Raw genomic sequence first — 22,594 nt, 5'->3', positions numbered from 1 at the left:
TCTAAATTTTGTTTTCATTAGTGGGCTAAGGATAAGTGTATATAGGAGAAGAAAGGAGAGAAGGAGAGAGAAAAGGGAGGAGGGAAGGAAAGAGGGAGGGAGGGAAAGAAAGGAGGGAAGGAGGAGCAGGGGTGGGGGGGAGAATCTTTGTGACATTCATTTAAAGTCTCCTTGCTAAATCACAGTTGGGAAAAAGTAGTATTGGCATTTGATGTACAATTTGTTATAAAGTATACTAATAAACCAGGTTGCCAAATTATATCAATCACATCTAAATAACAAGCTAATTGCCTCACACACATGAAGAATGTGCCAGATGCAGAGATCTCCTATGTAGGCAACCTCAGCTAAGACTTATTGATTAATGTTGTCCTACTTATCTGTTCTATTTAAAATCGTGGACTGCATTCTTTTTGCCTTCTTTAATTAAAAAAAGAAGAAAGAAAGAAAGAAAGAAAGAAAGAAAGAAAGAAAGAAAGAAAGAAAGAAAGAAAGAAAGAAAGAAAGAAAGAAAAATATTAAAGTATAAAGTTTGGGACAGTCAATTTAGCAGTTATTCTGGTTAGTGTTATACTAGACAAAATTATTAAGAGAGATATTATTTTCTTTACTCATATACTAAACCCCAAAAGTTGTGTTTTGAAGAGAATATTCTGAAGAATAAGAAATTAGCTGGTGACACTGAGATTAGATGGCTTCCCTCTGTTCCCGCTCCCCAGCTAGAATGAATGCATGCTCTTATTCACAGGTAATAGTGGGAAGCAATAGGAGAAACTTTCATAACATTTGAAAACAGTATGGAAGACACATTCAGCTCCAGCACCTCTTAGCTTTAGGATGTCTGCCAACTTAAGTTAACTGCTTTGGTTCCACCTCTCCAACTGGGGGGATGTGGGCAAAACCTCACAAGTTTGCTTTGAGAATTTGATGATGTAGTCTACTGGGAAAAGTGCTGTGTAAAACATCAAACAACAAATAAATGTATGAAAGGGATGAGGACGTGAAAGAGTGGGGACTCAATGAAAACCCATCTCAGCTAATTGGGAGCATTTCTGAAAGCACATGCATACTCTCTTAGGCACAGATAAAGGGTGGCAAGTCCAGGGTCATCTGAACAGGAAGGAAAGGTGTGATCCACTCCTGTAAATACACATATGTCTAGATGTCATTGCCAGAAAATCTGTTAAGTGGCCAATTTAATGGCTAACTGAAATTCTGCTTTAATTATGGTTCCCAGTTGCTTCCTGTTTTCCTTCCCCTCTCTGTGTGGTAGAGTGAAAATGTCACTACTCAGTGAAAACAGGAGATATGAGGTCTAATCTGAGTCCACTGGGTGAGATTATTTTGCAATGTTTATTATTCATTCATTTATTCATTCAACCAATGTTTATTGACCTCTTAAACCTCAAGTCCTACATTGAGCACTGGAAATAGAGCAGTATACTTCTCACATCTGGCTTCCCATCTGGCAGGGGTCCCCTAACTCCTCCATCCTCGTCTCCTTCATCTCTAAGATGAGGGTATTGGGTGCCATATTCTCTATAGTCTCTTCCAGTTCTAATGTTCTCGATGTTGTTTTTCCTTCTGCAGATTTTCATTCCTCATTCTTCTCTAAGGTCCCATAGAATCTGTTTGGGTCTTTCTCGCCTCACTAAATTATTAAATAGTATGTATGTGCATCTATGTTTATGTATAAATTTATATATGCAAGCATATCTACACATGCATATTCAACCTCAAACCTATTTCCTAAATAGGATTCCTTCATTCAATTTATGCCTTTCTTATTCTTTGAGAGTCACTGAGGGAAGTCACTATGCTATTTGTGGAGGTATATACAGATAGACACATTAAATAGTTCCTATCTTCTAAGTACTTATAATGTAATAAAGAAAAAATAGATTCACAGATATATAAACATCAGAATCCTGCCTTCAGAAGAAAGAAATCCCTTTCTGTTGATGGGATCAGAGGAGGTTTCTTGTGGGCAATGAAGATAACTTGACCTGGAAGAAGGGATGAGATATTGATAAGCAAAATGAAAAAAAGAGAAGGTTATCCAGGGAATATTATGGGCAGAGGAAAAGAATAAGAAAGCCTGGAGGTTCTGAGAAAGTAGAGCCCATGGTGGACATTCTGTGTGTGGGACATGCAGGGTGAGGCAAGAGGAGATTGCATCAGTTGTGGATTATAGTGCCAGATTAAGGCACAGATGCATTAGGCTTTAGGTTAGACAACTCAACAGAGTATAATGCAAGTCACAAATACAAACCATCATGTAACTTAAAACTTTAGAGACCTTGTTTGAAAAGGTAAAAAGAAGTAGGTGAGCCGGGCTCGGTGGCTCAGCCTGTAATCCCATGCTTTGGGAGGCTGAGGTGAGTGGATTGCCTGAGCCCGCGGGATTCAAGACCCACCTGGGTAACTTGGCGAGACCTCATCTCTACAATAAATCAAAAAATTAGCCAGGTGTGGTAGCACGCACCTGTAGTTCCAGCTACTTGGAAGGCTGAGGCGGAAGGATCACCAGAGCCCAGCAGGTTGAGGCTCCAGAGTGACTCCAACTCAAAAAAAAAGAAGTAGGTGAAATTAATTGTAGTGATATATGTTCCTTTACCCAGTATAGGCAATATACCCTCTCAACATATAATCAATATATTCAACAATCTTTCTTTCACATCATGTCTTTGAAATCCAGTAGGGGTTTAACACTTTTGGCATGTCTCAAGTTGTGCTCATGGCCAGTGGCTACTGACTGCCATATTGAACCATGCAGATCTCTGCTATGGAGAGACATTATTGGGTGATAAGAGAAGAGGGGTTACATAAAATTAATTTCTAGGTAGCTGAAGAAGGCTTTTGTATGTAGATGTGTATCCGGTTGTGGGGATGTTATGGACACAACACAGGGAGATGTTCCTCTTGGAATCATCTGTGTTTGGTTGGAAATGAAGGGTGGTTGACTCGTAGATTACAAAATTTGGGCGAAGCATGAAGGTTCCACAAGACAATCAAAGGAGAAAGTAATGGGCGCTGTACTGACATGCACATTACAGGAAGCATGGATCTATGCCTCTGTGCCTCCTGATCATCTTTCTTATCTCCCTGAGCCTGAGTACGTTAGCATCACCCAATCCCATATACATGGATCCAACGTCTATCAACGAACTGTACCAGGCCTTGGTGACATACAGACCTTTGTTCTTATCGTCAGTAACTTAATGCTGTGGCATTTATGCAACAGTAGGCAAGAGCTGTTTTTGAAGGCTTTGAGAACACAGAAGAAGAAATACCCAATTCTTCCTGGAAGAATCTAGAAGCAATTCTTGGGCATCATGACACCAGGACTGAATACAATAAGTACAATTTCTACAGGTGGAAATAGAAGACTGGACATCATGCAGAGAAGGAAGAGTGTGGGTGAAATTAGAAAGGTTTCTAGCATGTCTGGGAATGATAAGTATTTGCACAATTTAGGGTCTGTGTGGACATATCATCAGAAGTGAAGCTGGGAAGCCTATTGAGGATTAATCGAAGGTGGAGGGAGGTTAAAACCAGCTAAATGCCCAAGGATTCCACTTTGCTGCAGAGACCTGGATTGTCACCAGCAAGAAAAGGCACTTCCAGAGCCCACAGGAGAACACTGAGCAACCTGACTTTGGCTTGGGAAAAGACAGAGAGGAGTCAGTTTCTGAGAGTCATAGGAGGACAATCAATGGCTTGCAGATTATAACCCAGAACACTGACTTGATGTCAGATTTAATGATCAGCCTTTTCACTGAAAAGTCTTCGACATTTCACTAAATTGACCTTTACTTGCCAATAACAAACTCAATTGCATTATCTTCTCTGTTCAAAGTTTAAGCTTAAAAGCTAGTATTGTTATGGGTACAATGTATCTCTTGAAGGTGAACTTTTGCTGTTTGGTACTCAGTATTCTGTGAACAAAAAGCTTCAGGAAAAAAAAACTATTTTTTTTTCTTAAAGCTACAGGTGATAGAGAAATATGCCTGTATTAATTTCCTACTGCTACACTGCTACTTACCACAGTCATAGCAACTAGCACCCTCATAGTTCTTTAGGTCAGACCTCCAGGTGGGCTCAACTGGATTCTCTGCTAAGAGTCTCACAGGCTGAAATCAAGCTGTCAGTTGGCCTGGGCTCTTGACTGCAGACAGGGAAGAATCTGCTTCCAAGTTCATTCCTGTAGTTGTAGGAGTAAGGTCCCAGTTTTCTTGCTGGCTGTTGGTTGCGGGTCATTCACAATCCCAGAAGCTGCTCTCAAAATCCTTGCATCGTCAAACTAGCAACAGTATGCTAATCCTTTTCTTGCTGAGAATCTTTCTGATCACTCTTGCTAACAGAGAAAATGCTCTGGTGCCAAAGGGCTTCTCTGACAAGATAGATTCACCTGGATGACCTTCCTGTCTTAAGGTCAACTGATTTGTAACCTTAATTACAATCCGAAAAATCATTTGCCTCATAATGGAACATAATCATATTAGTAACTCCAAGGGTAAAGTTTATGGGATTTCTTGTGCCAAACAGTTAGCCAAGTTGTGAATGCAGAAATGTTACTGAAGGAAATTAAAAATGCTACTCCAATGACCACAGGAAAAAGAAAGTGAAACAGCAGTATTACTGATATGGAGAAAGTAGGAGTGAACAGAAGATCATGACAGCCACAGCACAAAATTCTCTTAAGCCAAAGCCTAATCCAGAACGGGACTCTAACTGTCTTCCTTTCTGTGAAGGTTGCAAGAGGTGAAGAAATGTTGAAAGCTAGCTGAGGTTGGTTCATGAGGTTTAAGGAAAGAATACTTCTTTATTACATCAAAGCGCAAAGAGAAGCAGCAAGTGCTGGTGTAGAAGCTGCCGCAAGTCATTCAGAAGTTCTAGCTAACACCATTGACCAAAGGTGGCTGCACTAAACAACAAAGTTTCCATGCAGATACAACAGTCTTCTACTGGAAAAGATGCTATCCATTCTGTAGTCCATAGATCAAAGAGTCATTTTGATGTCAAGTCTTATTATTTAAGAAACACATTTTATAAGGCTATCTCTGCCACAGATATTGATTCCTCTGGCAGATCTGGGCAAAGCAAATTGAAAATCTTCTGGAAAGGAGTCATCATTTTAGATGCCACTAAAATCATTCATGAATCATTGAAGGTGGCCAAGATACCAACATACACAGGAGTCTGTAAGAAGTTTATTGCAACCCTCACTGATGACTTTGAGAGATTTAAGATTTCAGTGGAGAAAGTATCTAGATTTGGTAGAAATAGCAAGAGAACTAGAATGAGAAGTGGAACCTGAGGATGTAATTAAATTGTTGAAATCTCTTTATCAATTTGAGCGAATAGAGTTATTTTTTTATGGATGAGCAAAAAATGTGGTTTCTTGAGATGGAATATACTCCTGGTAAAAATGTTGTAAACATTATTGAAATGTCAACAAATGATATAGGATAAAACATAAACTCTGTTGATAATGCAGCAGTAGGGTTTTGGAGGAATGACTCCAATTTGAAAAAAGTTCTGCTATGGGTAAAATGCTATCAAACAGCACCACAGTCTACAGGGAAATCTTTCATAAAAGGAAGAGTCAATGGATGCAGCAAACTTCACTGTTGTCATATTTTAAGAAATTTCCACTCCAACTTTCAGCAAACACCACCCTAACCTTCAGTCACCATCAAATTTGAAGCAAGACCCTTCACCAGCAAAAAAGGTGACAAGTCACTGAACACCCATGATCACTGGCATTTTTAGCAATAAAATATCTTAAAATTAAAGTACATTATTGTTTTTTAGACATAATGCGACTGAACACTTAATAGACTACAGAATAGTGTAAATGTAACTTTTCTATATTTGGGAAACCAAACAATTTTTTGTGACTTCCTTTAGTGTGATGTTGGCTTTACTACGGTGGTCTGGAACCAAACTGACAGTATCTCCAAGGTCTGCCTGTACCACCCAAGGATTATGTTTGCACTAATGATCAAAACTCCAGTTTTAGAATTAAAAATAAAGCCAGATCTCCATAGAAAGAGGATTAATTTTCCCAGCACAGCCACTAAGAGCAAATACAGCTAGACTCGATTCTGAATTCTGCCAGTGGATTAATTTTCCCAGCACAGTCACTAAGAGTAAATACAGCTAGACTCGATTCTGAATTCTGCCAGTACTTAGCTAGGAAAACTGGGCACCACACCTGAACTAGGTCTTGACTTCCTGATCTATAGAATGGGAAATACAATGGTCTTGTGTCCCTCATAATTTTGTTGTGAAAATTCAGTAAAATGTTTAAACTAGAACTTTAAAAACTGCAAAGTGCCATGCAAATAAATAGCAATATTTTGAAAATGTGTTTTTATTATCACGAAGTGGACAGTAGGATCTCTTTCTCTGAAGTTTTCAGGAGGTTGTACCTATACTAAGGTTGCTAAAATTTTATATTAAACACATTGAATTTTCTGGTTCTACCTAGGTAATCTGTACATGTTATGCTCACATTTCTATGCAATCAGTCTGCTGATGGTTTGAGCCAGTCTAGGCAATATACTGTGACCTTGTCTCTACAAAAAATCAAAAAATTGGCCTGGTGGTGCAGGCTTGTAGTCCCAGCTACTTAGGAGGCTGAGGTAGAAAGATCACCTAAGCCCAGGAGATTGAGGCTGTGGTGAACAACGAGAGTGCCACTGAACTCCAGCCTGGAAGACAACGTGAAATCCCATCTCTAAATAAATAAATATTTTAAAAATAAAAATCTGCATTCTTCTTTCATCATTATAAAAGAAATATATACTTTAGTGGTATGGAGATTAACACCAAGAAAAAGTCATTCAAGAGAGAGGGTAGTGATAACTATAATCAAATAAAGCTTAATGATAAACATACCACCATATTTTAATCTATTTATGTCATTAAAAGTCATTTGTGTATATATTTTTCTTTGAGCCTCACCAAAAACAAAAACAAAAACTTGAGATAAAGATTTAAAAACTTGACTTTCTGTCTGGTACTAAATGCTACTGATGGTTTTTAAATAGATTCCTTTACCTATTACTGGATATGAACAGTAGAACTGATATTACTACAAAATTGACTTTAGCTATGCAGAGCAGAGGGAAAAACTTGTCCCACTAATGGACCTAAATCCCTGGAATAATCTGTTTGGACCACATGTACTAAACTACCTACATAGGTGTTACTTCTCCAGCTCACATTTTTCTTCATGAATACAAGATTAAGGAAGGAAATATCCTGCTTCTGAATTCACTAGCAGGCCAGATTTACTAAACTCGAGCAACTACTTATGAAGTGAAAGAAATTTGTGGGAGGAGTGGAGAGGACCCTTCTGTAAACATCAGTTTCCTATGCCAATGAGATGCTGAGATTAAGTGAAATTGGGAAGTTTAGTTCCCATATCTTTCCTTAAGACATCACTCCACTAAATGAGACCCCTGAATGGAGGTAGAATTGACTGGCTCCGTGTGTGTGTGTGTGTGTGTGTGTGTGTGTGTGTGTGTGTCCTCACTCTATCACCCAGGCTGGAATGTAGTGTGTGTGTGTGTGTGTGTCTCACTCTATCACCCAGGCTGGAATGCAGTGGCACGCTCACAGCCACCACATCCTCAACCTGCTGAACTCAGGTAATCTTTCTGCCTCAGTCTTCCAAGTAACTGGACAGGGCCTCTTCATTTATTTCTTCCTCATTATAGTGATCATTGTGATAGAAGGAAAACAAATTATTTATGCCCATTTTCCTCACTTGCTCTCACTTAATTTTTTCAAAATGTGGTTTCTATAGGCTCCCTGACAGCACAGCAAATTGAAAGCTCATCAGTAGAATCTTTCTCAAGTGTCAGAATCTTTTCACAGAAATATCAGATCTTAGGACGAGAGGATTGTTTCTCATGGTGCCAGCCTGTATGATGAAGTACCGCCATCTTTAAATAGATCAGGACAGCCGGGCTAGGTGGCTCAGCCTGTTATCCCGTGCCTTTGGGAGGCTGAGGCGAGTGGATTGCCTGAGCCTGCGGGTTCGAGACCCGCCTGGGCAACTTGGCGAGACCTCATCTCTACAATAAATCAAAAAATTAGCCGGGCGTGGTAGCGCACGCCTGTCGTTCCAGCTACTTGGAAGGCTGAGGCGGAAGGATCGCAGGAGCCCAGCAGGTCGAGGCTGCGGTGACCGGGAGCAGCCACTGCACTCCAGTCTGGGCGACAGAGTGAGACTCCAACTCAAAAAATAAATAAATAAATAAAACTGTCTAAAACTGGAGGAGGTGAAGATTTTAAAAACCAAAATTTCCCTCAGACACTAGTTTCCCCACTGTTGTTGTCTTTGCTTCTTTAAGCATTTACCTCATGATAAGAACATTCATTGAGTGCTAATCTGGTAGACGCCCTAGAACAAGAGGCTTATAGAGTAGCGAGATTGCTGGGTGCATCCCTTCCTAGACCTCTGTTACTTGGGTGAAAAAACGAGAAGACAGGAGGTAGAGTTAACAGAGATACCCAATTTTTTGTTCATTTCCTTTTTTTCCAGTCTCCCCATCCCCTTCCTCAAGGTCCAGTGGCAGGTAATTTGGGTGGAGTCAAGTGATTTCTGTCTGTTCTCATCAATCAATGCACAGGTATTTATCTTGAGTCTTCCTGGAGAGAATCCCAAGCTTATGAGTGGCACTGCTATCAGGAAATTCTGTTTTCAGGGATCAGATAATTCTTAGTTTAAATCCTTCCTCTGCATTTACCAGCCACAGTCCTTGGGGAAAAAAATCTGCTCATGTGTCTCCCCAGTTCCATCATAAAATAAAATAAACTAGGTAATACTGCACAGGTCTGTTGTATTGCACAAGATAATAATGTAAAAGAAAGTAGTGTGGAGCCCAGCGTTCCATAGCTGTAGCTGCTGTCCACCTCATAAGGCTGTTGCCCGTGATAAATGTGCTAATGCCCAACAGAGGGTGATCATTTCCTTGGAATGATTCTGCTATGTGGTTCAGTCATTTTTCATGAATGTGGCTGCTGTGTTCCTGTTACTGTTCTTACTGGTTGGTACCAACAGCTTGCGGTAACCATGTCTACAAGACTGTTAGCAACACTTAGACACCTCTTTATTATTATGATTTTTGAATCCCCCTACTTCTGTGTTTCATCTGGGGAATCTTTTCTTTCCTGGCTTAGTGCTGCTTTAGAGAAATAGCCAGATGTCTCTACAGTTGTCATTTCTGGTCACATACTCTGCTATTTAAATACTTGGCTTTGTTCAGCAGAGATACCGTGTCTGTGAAAGCTTTGGTTCTCTGAAGAAACCATAACTGTGCTGTTCTTGGCACGCAAATGAAAGACTCTGAGAGATTAAAAACTAAAGATGAAGGTGCTTAAATGTCACTATAGGTCTTTAACCTTTTTATATAAAAAGAAATAAGAGAAACTTTAATCTTATATAAATTGCCCATTACCAGTATGACTGCTCTGATAAAAGAGAATTAAAATGTTCCTCTAAAAAAAAAAAGAGTATTAAAATGTTCCTTAAAGCTGGCATTACTTCGGGCTTGGAGAAGCAGTTAACTTTCTACCCAACCTAATGGCATTGTCCACAAGGATTGGATGCTGTGGTTTCTCTTTGTCTTGTATCCCTGGACCAAAAGCATCAATGCCCCAGCTCTCAAGACACCACCCTGGCAGACTCGAGCACTTCATGATGCTACTGAAAACTGAAAAGATATGTTCAAATGTACAAGACAGCTTTGGTTTACCCTGAGAAAGGTTTATTCAGAGGCCACTATGATGCTGTCTCTTAACACAAAGTCTGAGACTAGTAACAAAACTCTGTGAGATTTCACTTCCTGTCTCCTGGAAGAACTTCCTTAGAAACTGCCTGCTTGGCTTCCTCAATTCTCAAAAAGTCCAAGAGATTTCAGCTCATCAAGAGAAGTATTGACTGAATGTGTGTGTGTGTGTGTGTGTGTGTGTGTGTGTGTGTGTGTGTGTGTGTGTGTGCATGCACACGCCTGCATGCACCATCTTGCATGGCGTTAGTGTTTTAGTGCCTAACAAGTTTCCATTAAAAATTACAAAAATAGACTTCTATTTTTCATAATCCAATTACACTATTCATGAGAATGGCATTCATTTTGCTCTTTTCCTCTTTCAAATGTATTGCAGGAATTAATGCATCTGCCCCCTGAAGATATTTATTATGCTTCAATTTTGTAAAATATCCAGCTGTTCTCAAAGTTCTCTCCAATCTTGTCTTACTCAATGCTCACGTTGTAACAACCCTGTGAGATAGACTTTATCATCATAATTTTGCAGATGAGGCAAACAAATTTCAAAAAGTTTCCACTACAAAGACAAACTAGAACTTGGCTCTGGGAATGTTTGACTCCCAACCCAGAGGTCTCTGCGCCCCACCATGGACAACTTTGCTCGTTTAGTTGAGATCTCCAGTGAAAATATCAGTTCTCCTTGGCATCACAGTAGATGGGAAGGATCTGGAATGCACTACTTCTGCCATAACTGGAGGGAGTAGCGTGCAAGGAGCAAGGCCAGCCCTGTGATCCAAAGACTGGAGAAACCAGGTATCCCCAGGAGAGAAAGCCCCAGTGAGTACATTTAAGGCATTTCAGGCACAGAGAGGCTGGACCAGAAGGAGTAGCTCACCCCACATGGTAATAGCTGGGCTTACCACATAGGGAGAGTCAGGCTTAACAGCCCAAGTGTGCCACGGGTGATATGTGCCTTGCAGCAGGGGCTGACAGTTTCCTTGTGCTGGTGTCCCAAAATCTCGGATTACTTCCTCAGCAGCCTACACATTCTCTGTCACTGTGTTCTTCTTTTTCCCACCTGCTAACCTGGGACAGAGCTTAACCCTGAGGTCACTTGATAACTTCACTCACTCCTTATGTGCAGAATACCTTCCAAGTCTCATTCACAAGCCTGGCTCTTTGTCTCAAGTCCTGTGATTATCCCTGCAGTAGGCATGACCCACTCCTACTGCTGACAGAAAGTGTATGGTGTCCCTCCAGTTCCTCTCTCCCTAGGAAGGTACCAGTGGGATCTGAGAGTCTTGAGGGCAGAGACGTAGGGGAGACATTCCAGACTGAGGAAGCTGACAGTAGAACCAAGATGAAAGGCGTGTGGGAAATGGGGAAGAGGCCCACCTGGCACACGGAGGCTGCTGAAGGGACTAGGAGGGAAACCCAAGGAGACCTCAGAAGGGAGGGGTTTCAGGAGGAAGACACCAGACTTGATCCAACAGACAACCATACAGGGGGCTAGTCCCTACAGAGATTTAGAGGATCCCTGGAAGGTGGGGCAGCGTCGGCGATTATTCTGGAGAAATAAAGAGAAAGAAAGAGAAAGGGGGAGAAAGAAAGAGACTGGACTCTGTCTAGTGCAGAAGCCGATTCTGTAATAGGGATAGATATTAAAAGAAAGAAAAATGGAGGGATAGATATAAAGAGGAAGAAAGAGCAAGAAAGAAAGTGGACAACTGTTCAGTGAAATTGAGCAGAAGTCATTTATTGGGACCAACCGTGAGTCTTTTATCCCAAATTTTCACATGTTAAATCACAAGACTTTCACGTGAACACAAGGCCAGGTGGATGAGGCACATCCCCCCCCCACCCACCAGGTGTTTCCTTAAGCATGAGGAAGGACAATCCCAATTAAATCAAAAGACTTTCACATGAACACAAAGCCAAGTAGGTGAGGAGCGTCCCCCACCCACCAGGCGTTTTCCCAAGCATGAGGAAGGACAATCCCAAAATTATCTCACTGTTCCTCATGATTTGTTTATATTCCTCAAAAGCAATATAACAATTCTAACATCATAAAATCCTAATAATCAATAACTTCTAAAACTTATGCATACCCAGCACCTAATGACTGACTAAAATCCTAATACCTTTCTATTCTGTGCTAATTTTACCTGTACTATAAAAAACTCTTACTTATAGCTCAAACCAGTTCCTAAAGAATGTGGCCCAGTCCAAAGATCACGCTGGGCCATTTCCAGGAACAATTGATTATGATCTCTTAACAAAATGGCTATTCTAAAATCCTATGTATCTATCTTAATTTCTATAAACTTTCTAATTCCTAATCCTGATATATAAGGCTGATCATCAGCAATAAAGCTTCTAAAATAAAACCCAAATACAAACTGTAATAGTACTAAAGCCAAAACTGCAATTAGTAGAAAGTGGGAACAATGAAATTTCTAAAGTTAGCTTTATTCTATAAAACCTTAAAGTATCATGTTTGATCACGCTTGAACTAACATCATTCCCTGGCATAGCATGACCTATTCTACAATACTTTCTATGAATAAAATAAATTCAACTTATATAATAAGTAGAAAAAGGCCTACACTAATTGTAGCTAAAGAACCTGTTTAAAAGAATGCAGCCCAGCCCAAAGTGGATGCTGGACCCTTAGGAATGTGGCCCAGTCCAAAGTTCGTGCTGGGCCATTTCTGGTATCCCTAGATAATCATCTATACCATCTAAAGCTGGAAACAGCTCTCTAAATGTATATACTAATTCTACAAATATACTTTTAAATCTTATAAAGAAGCTTGTATCATGTATAAGGCTCCCAAATGTGTCCTGAGCTTGAACTGTGTTAAGTTTAAAGCTGAAACTGCAGCCCGTGAGAAACGGGAACAACGGATCCCCAGAGTCAGCCATGCCTGTCATATTCTCAGAACTTCATGCTTAGATCATAAAAGTCCCTGCTAGTGGGTTATACCAAACAACAAAGAAAGGAGGAGGGAATGGGCCTTCAGCTCTCGAACACAACCTGGTGGTCTCAGGGTCCGCAGCCCGCCTGGACCCCCAACGCTCAGGTGGGCCTCCACGACCGGCTCCCAACACAACCACAAGTGGATATGGGTATTGCGGAAAGGAAGCATGTAAGGAAGATGGATTGCGTCATGCAGGGCTGTAGGAGATGACCAAGGATGACATGCCCCAATGTGAAGAAATGAGAGAGACCCTGAGTGCCCAGATGGGCCAAGTCACGAAGAAATTAAGGAGAAATGATTCTTCTTGACACTGGGGCATGAAGAAAGTAAAGGCAGCAGAAAACAAGATAGAGTTCTGTGGCTTTGCTCTGGAGTGATGCATATGAAAGGGACACATACCCATCTAGCTGGAACATCTGAGGGTGGTAGCAGGTATATGTTCCTGCCTTACAGAAACACCAGCTCGTGTGGTGAAGCAGACAGGTTCTGGGCGTGACACCATTCAGTACACTGTTGGAACTTCTGAGCTCGTCGTCGGTTCTACCCATGGCTAGGAGACGGTGACAAGGCACATAGGATGAGGCAGCAGTGAACACTGAAAAAATGAAAGGCTCCACTGTGGCTCTGATGACAAGAGCAAGGGGTCAGTGGCAGTGGGGGCAGGGGTGTCCTGGAGCCTCTGCTGGAGTGGGCTTCACGAGGGACCGTGATGGCAGGCCAGATCTTACAGCAGGGGTGGACAACCATGTGGCTCCCCTGGGCCACATCGTGTTCCAAGAAATTGTCTCGGGCTGCACATAAATTACTTAATAGAGTTAGTATCTATACATAATAAGTCTTATTTTATATATTTTTTATCATTGATTTTAGAAAACTGAGAAAAATATAAAATTAGTGGGAAATTTGACCTTGTTTTTGTAAGACTAATCAATCTAACAGTGTCTGGCACGATGGAAGTGGTCAAAATTCTTAGTGAGTTCTCAAGGTGCTCATCAGAAATGTTTGTTCAAATTTTGTTCTCCATGTGTTTCATGATTGAAAACAGCTGCTCACAGATGTATGTGCTGCCGAAAAGCAATGTCATAGATCAGGCGTGAGTGTGAACTTCAAAAATGGAACTACTCATGGGGTCATGAAGAAAATAAATGCTAAAAAACACAAGATGTTAAAAGATTGTGTGGGGCTGAAAGATTAGCTATCCTGGGCCACCTGTGGCCCACAGGCCATGGGTTGGACATGCCTTCCTTATGGGGTGGGCAGACTGGAGCTAAAGACAGATGTGTGGATCAGAAACCAGTGAAATGGATGAGGCATTGTGCCATCGAGCTATGCACAGGAAGACTTCAGCAGCACATGTAAAGATCAGGGGAGGCCAGATAGCTTCCCCAGCCTCCCTCAGAACCGGTCCTCCGTGTGAGGCTGGTGACCCTCATCAAGGCCACAGGGCAAGCATATCTGGCTCTGACTCTTCCCTTCTCTCCTGGCAGCCACAGGACAGCTATATTCTCACCACTGTCTGCAAACACACATCAAATCCATTCACGCTAAGAAACAAATGACACATCATCCTTTATAAACTAATAAACCTTTATAACGATGTCACTTGTGGAAGTTGTATTTCATTCTTCCTGAAACACTCTGCAGGGGGTAGGGGCACAGAAGGGGCCCATCTGGTATATAAGAAAAGAAGAGACAGAAGAATCCAACCCCGAGACCCTGGGCTGCTGAAGGGAGACTCTAACCAGGGGATGGATTCCCTGCTCTGTGCCTTGCAGCCATTTCTGTGCATCCCCAGGGACCACAGCCATGTGGGTGGAAGTGGGGACTTCAATGTCATCCCAAGGCAGGAGGTGGCTCTCTCAATGAAGGGACTCACATCTCATGAGTGACACCTGAGATGAGTGATCACAGGTGGGTGAGAGGACACCAGGGGGCATCACTTTACCTGTCCCTGAAGTGGAAATGACTCCACTGCCTTGTGGGGTTTTCCCAAGCAATTCCTGACATGCTGCTGAAGGGTGGGTGTCCTTGCCACGCAGCGGGTCTCAGTGCCCTGCACCTCTTCCCTATCTCTTCTCTGTTTTACCCACACACAAGGCAAGCCTCCTAGATCCCCTGCAAATGCCCATCCTTCCACTCCCTTGTTGCTTCTGTTCCTAGTCTTTCTCTCTCCTCCCCACCTGTGTCCAGTACTGGCCTTCCTTCACTTCTCAAACCAGCCCTGCCTGCACCTTCCTTGGCCCGTGTGCTGCTGGTTCACCTATCCCAAACCTCTTGGCTCCTCCTGCCTCCTCGCCCCTCCTCCTCCAAGCGGCCAAGGGTAGACCCGCTCCTCCTCCTCCAGGTATCAGCCAAGGGTCCCTTCTTAGGAAAGCTGGAGCAGGCTTCCCCCACCCTCACTCTTTCTCGCTGGTTCCTGGAACTTTCCTTGGCCACCTGTCTTGTCATGTGTAGTATTCATTCATCCTATAGGAGGGTTTCCTGGCTCACACGTGCTACAGTTTGGATGTCTATATGAATCTGAATCCTTCATGTGGGTTTACTGGCTTGACATGTCTTCCCTACTAGACGGTAGACTCATGCTGGGCAGGAATGCGTCTGTCTGGTGACCTCAACTCTCCGCAGCACACAGCGACCCAGCACCTCAGGTGTGAGCGTCTGCTGACTAAGTTGGAAGAAGGCCGCTTCACCTCCTGTCTTTGGCACCTTCTCGCGACTCCTCACCCATTCATTAGCACTTTCCACAAAAAAGCATAACTTTTGTGTTCTCTGGCTGTTCCATTAAAAAAATTTTTTAATTTTTAATTTTAAAGATGTGGGGTAAATTCAGGGTTAGTATACAAATGTTCGTTATGCAGGTACCCTTGTTGATAAGGTGTGCCCCCCTCTCCCCCTAGCAGATTCCCACTACTGCCAATCACTTTCTTATAGTATTCCAATAGCTGTTCAAGGTCCACTTATGAGTGAGAACATATGATACTTGGTTCTTTGTTTCTGTGATAGATCACTCAGTATTATAGACCTTAAATCCATCCAAGTTGCTGCAAAGTTCATAATTTTGTCCTTCTTTATGACTGCATAATATTCCCTTGTGTATATATACCACATTTGTTTTATCCAGTCCTCTTTTGATGGACAGCATGGTAGGTTCCATGTTTTGGCTGATGTGAACAATGCTGCAATAAAACGCGTGTGCAGGTATCCAATTCATCGAGTGATTTGAGTTCCTCCAGGTATAATCCCAGTAAGGGGATTGCAGGGTCATACAGGAGGTCGATTTTTAGATCTTTTAGGAATAGCCAAACTGTTTTCCACAAAGATTATACTAGTTTACGCTCCCACCAACAGTGTAGAAGTGATCCCTTTTCACTGCATCCTCTCCAGCATCGGTTATTTATTGAGTTATTGATGACAGCCATCCTGACTGGAGTTAGGTGATATCTCAGTGTAGTTTTAATTTGCATTTCTTTGATGACTAGTGAGGTTGAGCTTTTCATGTATCTATTGACAGCTCATATGTCTCTTTTGAGAAGTGTCTATTCATATCTTTTGCCAACTTTGTAATTGGACTATTTTTTTTTTTTTCCAGCATGTTTGAGCTCCTTGCAGATCCTAGATGTTAGGCCTTTGTCAGTTGGCAGATATTTTTTCCCAGTCTATGTGCTATCTCCCTGTTCTCTCGATGGTTTCTTTGGTTTTGCAGAAGCTTGTCCATTTGATGAGGCCCCACTTGTCTATCTTATCTCTTATGGCATGGGCACTTGAGGTTTTGATCAGGAGTTGGTTGCCAGTTCCAATTTCCATAAGGGTGTCTCTTGCATTTTCTAAGGTCCTTCTAGTTTGTTTTACATTTAGCTCTTTGATCCATTTAGAGTTTATTTTTTTGTATGATGATAAGTAGGGGTCTTGTGGTCAGTCAGTTCTCCCGGCACTATTTACTGAATAGGTTCCCCTCTCCACAGTGTTTGGTGATGGAGGCTTTATTGAAGATGAGTTTGTTGAGAAATTGAGGCTTTGCTTCTGGAATCTCTATCCTGTTCCGTTGGTCTATATGCCTGTTCTTCTACCAATACCAGGCTGTTTTGATTATTGTAGTTTTATAATAAAGCTTAAAGTCTGGGTGCATGATGCTTCCTGTATTGAGGGCTTTTTGTTTCTTTGTTTGTTTTTGTTTGTTTTTCAAGGTTTATTTTGACTATTTGTGGTCAATTATGTTTCCAGATGAATTCCGTTTTGTCGTTTCCAGGTCTGAAAAAGAATGCTACCAGTAATCTAATGGATATTGCGTTAAATAGGTAGATTGCCTTGGGTGGGATGGACATCTTAACAACGTTGATTCTTCCAATCCATGAGCGTGAAATATTTTTCCATTTTCTTGTGTCATCTTTGATTTATTTGAGCGGTGTTTTGTGGTTGTCATTGGGAAGGTCTTTGACTTCTCTGGTTAGGAAGATGTCAAGGTATTTCATGTGTGTGTGTGGGGGGTGTGTGTGTGTGTAGGCGTGTGTGTGTCTGTTGTGAATGAGATTGTGATTTTTATTTGGGTTTCTGTTTGTTTATAGTTGGTGTATAGGAATGAGACTGTCTTTTGCACATTTATTTTATACCCTAAGACTTTGCCAAAGTCCTTTAAAAGTCTAAGGAGGTTTTTGATAGATTCTCTTGGGTTTTTGAGTTACAGAATCATGTCATCTGCAAGGAGGGATAAATTAACTTCCTCTTTTCCTATTTGGATACCTCTGATTTCCTTCTCTTTTCTTATTGTTCTAGCTAGGACAATGTTGAACAGTAGGAGTGAGAGTGGGAATGTCTTGTTCCAGTTTTCAGGGGAACTGGTTCCAGTTTCTGTATGTTTAGCAGTATGTTGGCTGTGGGTTTCTCGTAGATGGCTCTTACTATTTTGAGGTATGTTCTATCTATGCCTAGATGTTCAAGGGTCTTTATCAAGAAGGGGTGCTGGATTTTGTCAAATGCTTTTTCCATGTCTAATGATATAATCATGTGGCTTTTGTTTTTACATCTGTTGATGTATTTAATTATATTTATGGTCTTATGGATATTGAACCAGCCTGCATCCCGGTGATGAAGGCTACTTGGTCATGGTGGATAATTTTTTGGATGTCTTGTTGGATCCAGTTGGCTAGGATCTTGCTGAGAATTTTAGCATCTATGTTCATCAAGGATATTGGCTGGTAGTTCTCTTTCCTTATTGATTCTTTACCTGGGTTTGGGTATCAATGTAATTTTAGTTCCAAAAAATGATCTGGAGAGAGTTCCATCTTTCTTGATTGCCTGGAATACTTTAAATAGAATTGGTATCAGTTCCTCCTTGTATGTTTTGTAGAATTCTGCTGGAAAGCCACCTGGTCCGGGATTTTTTTGTAGGTAGTTTTCTTATGATTTGGGGGGTTTTTCTTGGTCTATTTAAGGTCTTGATTTCTTCTCATTTCAACCTGTGGAGGCTATGTGATGTCAGAAATTTCTCCATTCCATTTAGGTTTTCAAGTTTGTTTCTATACAGTTTACATAGTAATCTCTGATAATCTTTTGTATTTCTTCAGGGCTAGTTGTGACCTTCTCTTTTGAATTTCTTATTGTGTTTATTTGGATTTTTTCTCTCTTTTTCTTGGTCAGTCTAGCTAGGAGTCTATCAATCTTGTTTATCCTTTCAAAGAGCCAGATTTTGATTTGATTTTTTGGATTATAATTTTATCTTCTATATCCTGAATTTAGCTTTTATTTTGGTGATCTGGATTCTTCTACTGGAGTTAGGGTTTGGGTGGTCTTGCTTTTCCAGCTTCCTTAGGTAATTTGTTAGGTTGTTAACTTGTGTTCTTTCCATTTTTTTCATGTGTGTTCATAGTGATATGAATTCCCTTCTTAGTACTGTTTTCATGGCATCCCAGAGATTTTGGTAAGATGTTTCTTTATTTTCATTTGTCTCCAGGAATCTTTTCATCTTTGTTTTGATTTCTGTGTTGACCCAGAAGTTGTTCAGCATCATGCTGTTTGGTGTCCATATCTTTGTGGGTTTTGGTGGAACTTAGTTGGTGTTGATATTTATTTTTATCGCACTGTGATCAGAGAAGGTGCATGGCAGTAATTCAATCTTATGGAATTTGTTTATGCTTGATTTATGGCCAAGGATGTGGTTGATCTTAGAGTACGTTCCATACTGTGATGAGTAGAATGTATATTCTGTGGTTGTTGGGTAGAGTGTTCTGTAGGTATCAATTAAGTCCATTTAGTCAAGCATCACATTGAGGTTCTGGATCTCCAGAGTACATTCCATGTGCTGATGAGTAGAATGTATATTTTGTGGTTGTTGGGTGGAGTGTTCTGTAGGTATCAATTAAGTCCATTTAGTCAAGCATCACGTTGAGGTTCTGGATCTCCTTTTTGATTTTTTGTCTTAATGATCTATCTAGGGCTGTTAAAGGGATATTTAAGTCCCCAGCTATGATAGTGTTAGAGACAATATATTTTTTTAGTTTACCTAGAAATTGCTTTATGAAAGTTGGTGTTCCTATGTTCGGTCCATATATGTTTAAGATGGATATTTCTTGTTGGTGAATTGAACCTTTTATCATTATGTAGTGACCTTATGTATCTTTTTTAATTTTTGATAGCATAAAGGGTATTTTGTCTGATATTAACAGCACCACTCCTGCTTTCTTATGTGTTCTATTCACCTGAAATTTTGTTTTCCATGCTCTTACTTTGAGTCTGTGAGTGTCCCTTCTGGTGAGATGAGTCTCTTGGAGACTATATATTGTTGCATCATGATATCTTATCCAATTTGCCATTATATGTATTTTCAGTGATGCATTTAGTCTATTCACATTGAGGCAAATTATTGAGATGTGAGAGTCTATCCCTGTCATGATGTCCTTATAGAGTTTGTTGTTGTTGCTGCTGTTTATTTGTTTGTTGACTTTCTTTTGATTTGGGGGTTCATTCATGTGAATTTTCAATCTTTTTCCCACATTCTTGGGAAGGGTGTTGTCGGTCTTTTTTCCATTCTTCTGTGTTTAATACTTTATTAAGCGTTTCTTGTATAACTGAACTGGAGGCAGCATAAACTCTTAGGTGTTGAATGTCTGGGAAGGATTTTAATTCTTCATCACTAATGAAACTTAGCTTAGCTGGGTAGGTAATTCTTGGTTGAAATTGTTTGTTTTTGAGAACTTTGAAGATTGGGCTCCAAGCTCTCCTAGCCCAATGTGTTTCTGTAGATAAGTCTGCTGCTATTCTAATTGGTCTTCCATATTAGGTAGTCTGACCTGTCTCTCTGGCTGCCTTTAGGATTTTTTCTTTTATATCTACTTTGTGTGGGCAAATTTTTATGTGTCTAGGAGTCAGTCTTCTCACTTGTTGTCTTCCAGAGGTTCTCTAAATCTCTTGTTTGAATGGTCGTATCACTGATGAGATGAGGGAAGTTTCCTTGGATAATTGTATGGAATGTTTGTTCCAGGGTGGTCTCTGTCTCTCTATCTACCTCAGGTATTCCATTTAATCTTAAGTTTACCCTCTTGATATAATTGCTCATCTCTTGGATGTTTTGTTCTGTCTTTTTAAGCTTCTTTTCTATGTTTTTAACAGTTTGGGTTAGTTCCTCATTTTGGTCCTCAAGCTCTGAGATGCTTTCTTCTGCTTGGTTAATTCTGCTTTCCGTGCTTATCAGTTTACTATTTATTTCATTCGCTGTATTCTTGATTGCTGTTGTCTCAGTTATCAACTCCTTCATTCTTTTGTCTTGTCTCTCCTCATTTCTATTTATTCTCTCTATTAATATCTTGCTATCTGTGTTTGTGGTTTGAGACCAGTCATTCTGGGGCTTTTCACTGTTTGATTTCCGAAGTCTGTGTTCTCAGTGGCTGTCCTCGCAGGAGTTTGTGTGAGACACATATTCTTCCTTTGATTTTTCTTCATTTGTGTAGGTTTTCCTCTCCCTTTTTTAACCTCTTCTTTAATTCTGTTGTTCAGTGATGGGGGGGATAGCTTTTATTTCCGTTTGCTCAATCTCCTATTCTTTCTTATGTATATCCTCTGGCTCTGTTCAATTCTGAAGCTGGACTGGGGGTGAGGGAGTCTGTGCTTTTTGCAGTTTTGATATTTAATTAAGAGGGGAGCTGTGATTCAGAAGCTATCTGCAGATCCCAGTATCTACTACTGACAGGTGTGTGGGCTCCCTGGAACCCACTTCCCACTGCCTTACACCCTGTCCATGCAATGAGGGTGTCCGTTTGCCCCTGAAAGAAAAATGAGATAAGAAAAAGGAAAAGAATGGAAAAAGGAATGAGGAAGACAAAAGGAAGGTGGAGAGAGAGAAGAAGAAGAGGGAAAACAGATAGGTGTACCAACTAACGAATAAACAGAGAAACAAACAAAGACAGAAAACAAAAACAAAAGCATACAGACAATCATACAAGCAAGCAAACAAAAGCCTCCCTGTTGGTGTACTCTCCCTAAAAAGTACCCATACACAAACAGAAAACCTAAAAAAAAAATTAAAATAACAGAAACAAAGTGTAAACAAAAACAGAAAGAGAGAGAGAAGAAAAAAAACTAACAAACAAGAAAAAAACTCACTCCTTGACCGATTCTGTAACTCCAGGTTCCTCTTGGCTGCCACAAGCTTAAGGAGCAGCTCCATTCTCTAGCCCCTCCCCTCTGCTATCAGCACAGGCTGATAGGGTTGCTCTCAGCATGGGTCAGATGTCTCAGTCCTACTGTGGGAGGAGGGTGGATCAGATCCTGACTCACCCGGCTTGCTTCCTGTCAAGTCTCCCACTCAGACCTGATGTGTCTCTACCTGTTCCAGCATGGGGAAGTGGTATCTGTCTCTCCAAGTCTGATGAAAGGATAGATAGCCTCTGGGTCCTGGATTGGAGGCTGGGAGGAGCTGGGCGGGACAATGAAGGTCTCTGCCCTTATGGGGACTGAGAAGGTGGTGCCTTTCAGCATCTAGTCACCTGCCCTGGGGCTTTGTTCCAGATTTCAGTGACTTGCCCTCTCCACAGTTCCTCCTGCTCCTGCTGGGTCTGCTGCTGCAGGTGATGGCATAGGCTGGGTGCCTGGTGGTAAGGGACCACAGTTTTCTGCTGCCACCTCTCAAGAGAGGCCTGAGAATGCCAGATGATCCTGCATGCTGGGAGCTCCTATCTAAGGGTAGTAGCGGGTTGCAGTCACCTCCAGAGGAAAGCCCCAGGTGCATGAACTCGTGTCTCCCCCCTGATGGACTTTCACTCACCCACCAGAACTCACACAGAGTCTTTATGGACACTCACTTTTGCAGAGACTCTCACATCCCAACCTATTCCATCACCATCTTGCCCAGAAGCCCCATTCCATATTTTCTTTCCTCACATTAATTCTTGCCTCTTCATGAGTTGAGTTGTGTTCTCTGGATGGTCCATATTTTCTTCCCCTGACATTAATTCTTGCCCCATCACAAGTCGGGTTGTATCTCTGGTTGTTCCATAATTCCCTAATTACAGTATCTATTTTCCAAGGATTAAAACTCTTTCAGGATCTTTTTAGACCCTCCCATAAACCTGGAATAATAGTTGAAAATGCTATTGGTGTCCAGTGATTTCTTGGTGAATGAGTGAATAGATCAATCCATCAATCGTAGTGTATCTCTTTGGCACAGAGAACATCATTATGTTGCAAATACGGAGATGCCATGCAGCAGGACAGTTTCCCACCATGACTCATTGCTATAGCTTCCCTCTTCTTGAGTTACTATTTTGAGTTTCAATAAGAAGCAAGTAATCTTATCTTGAAAGGGGAACTGGATTTATTTTTAATAAGAAAGGCTGAACT

The 22,594-nt window shown here is 41.2% G+C and overlaps 1 protein-coding gene across 2 annotated transcripts in view; it reads left to right on the top strand.

Annotated features, from left to right (window-relative positions):
- The window catches only part of HS3ST5 (heparan sulfate-glucosamine 3-sulfotransferase 5), a 165,114-nt gene that overhangs the window by 136,577 nt on the left and 5,943 nt on the right, over positions 1 to 22,594 (top strand). The window lies entirely within an intron of this gene.

Source organism: Carlito syrichta, unplaced genomic scaffold (assembly GCF_000164805.1).
Source record: "Carlito syrichta isolate Samal-C Ts95f unplaced genomic scaffold, Tarsius_syrichta-2.0.1 Scaffold309324, whole genome shotgun sequence".
NCBI classification, from domain to species: domain Eukaryota; kingdom Metazoa; phylum Chordata; class Mammalia; order Primates; family Tarsiidae; genus Carlito; species Carlito syrichta.
Note: the sequence above shows the minus strand (reverse complement) of the source record. Positions and strands in the feature narration are given on the sequence as shown.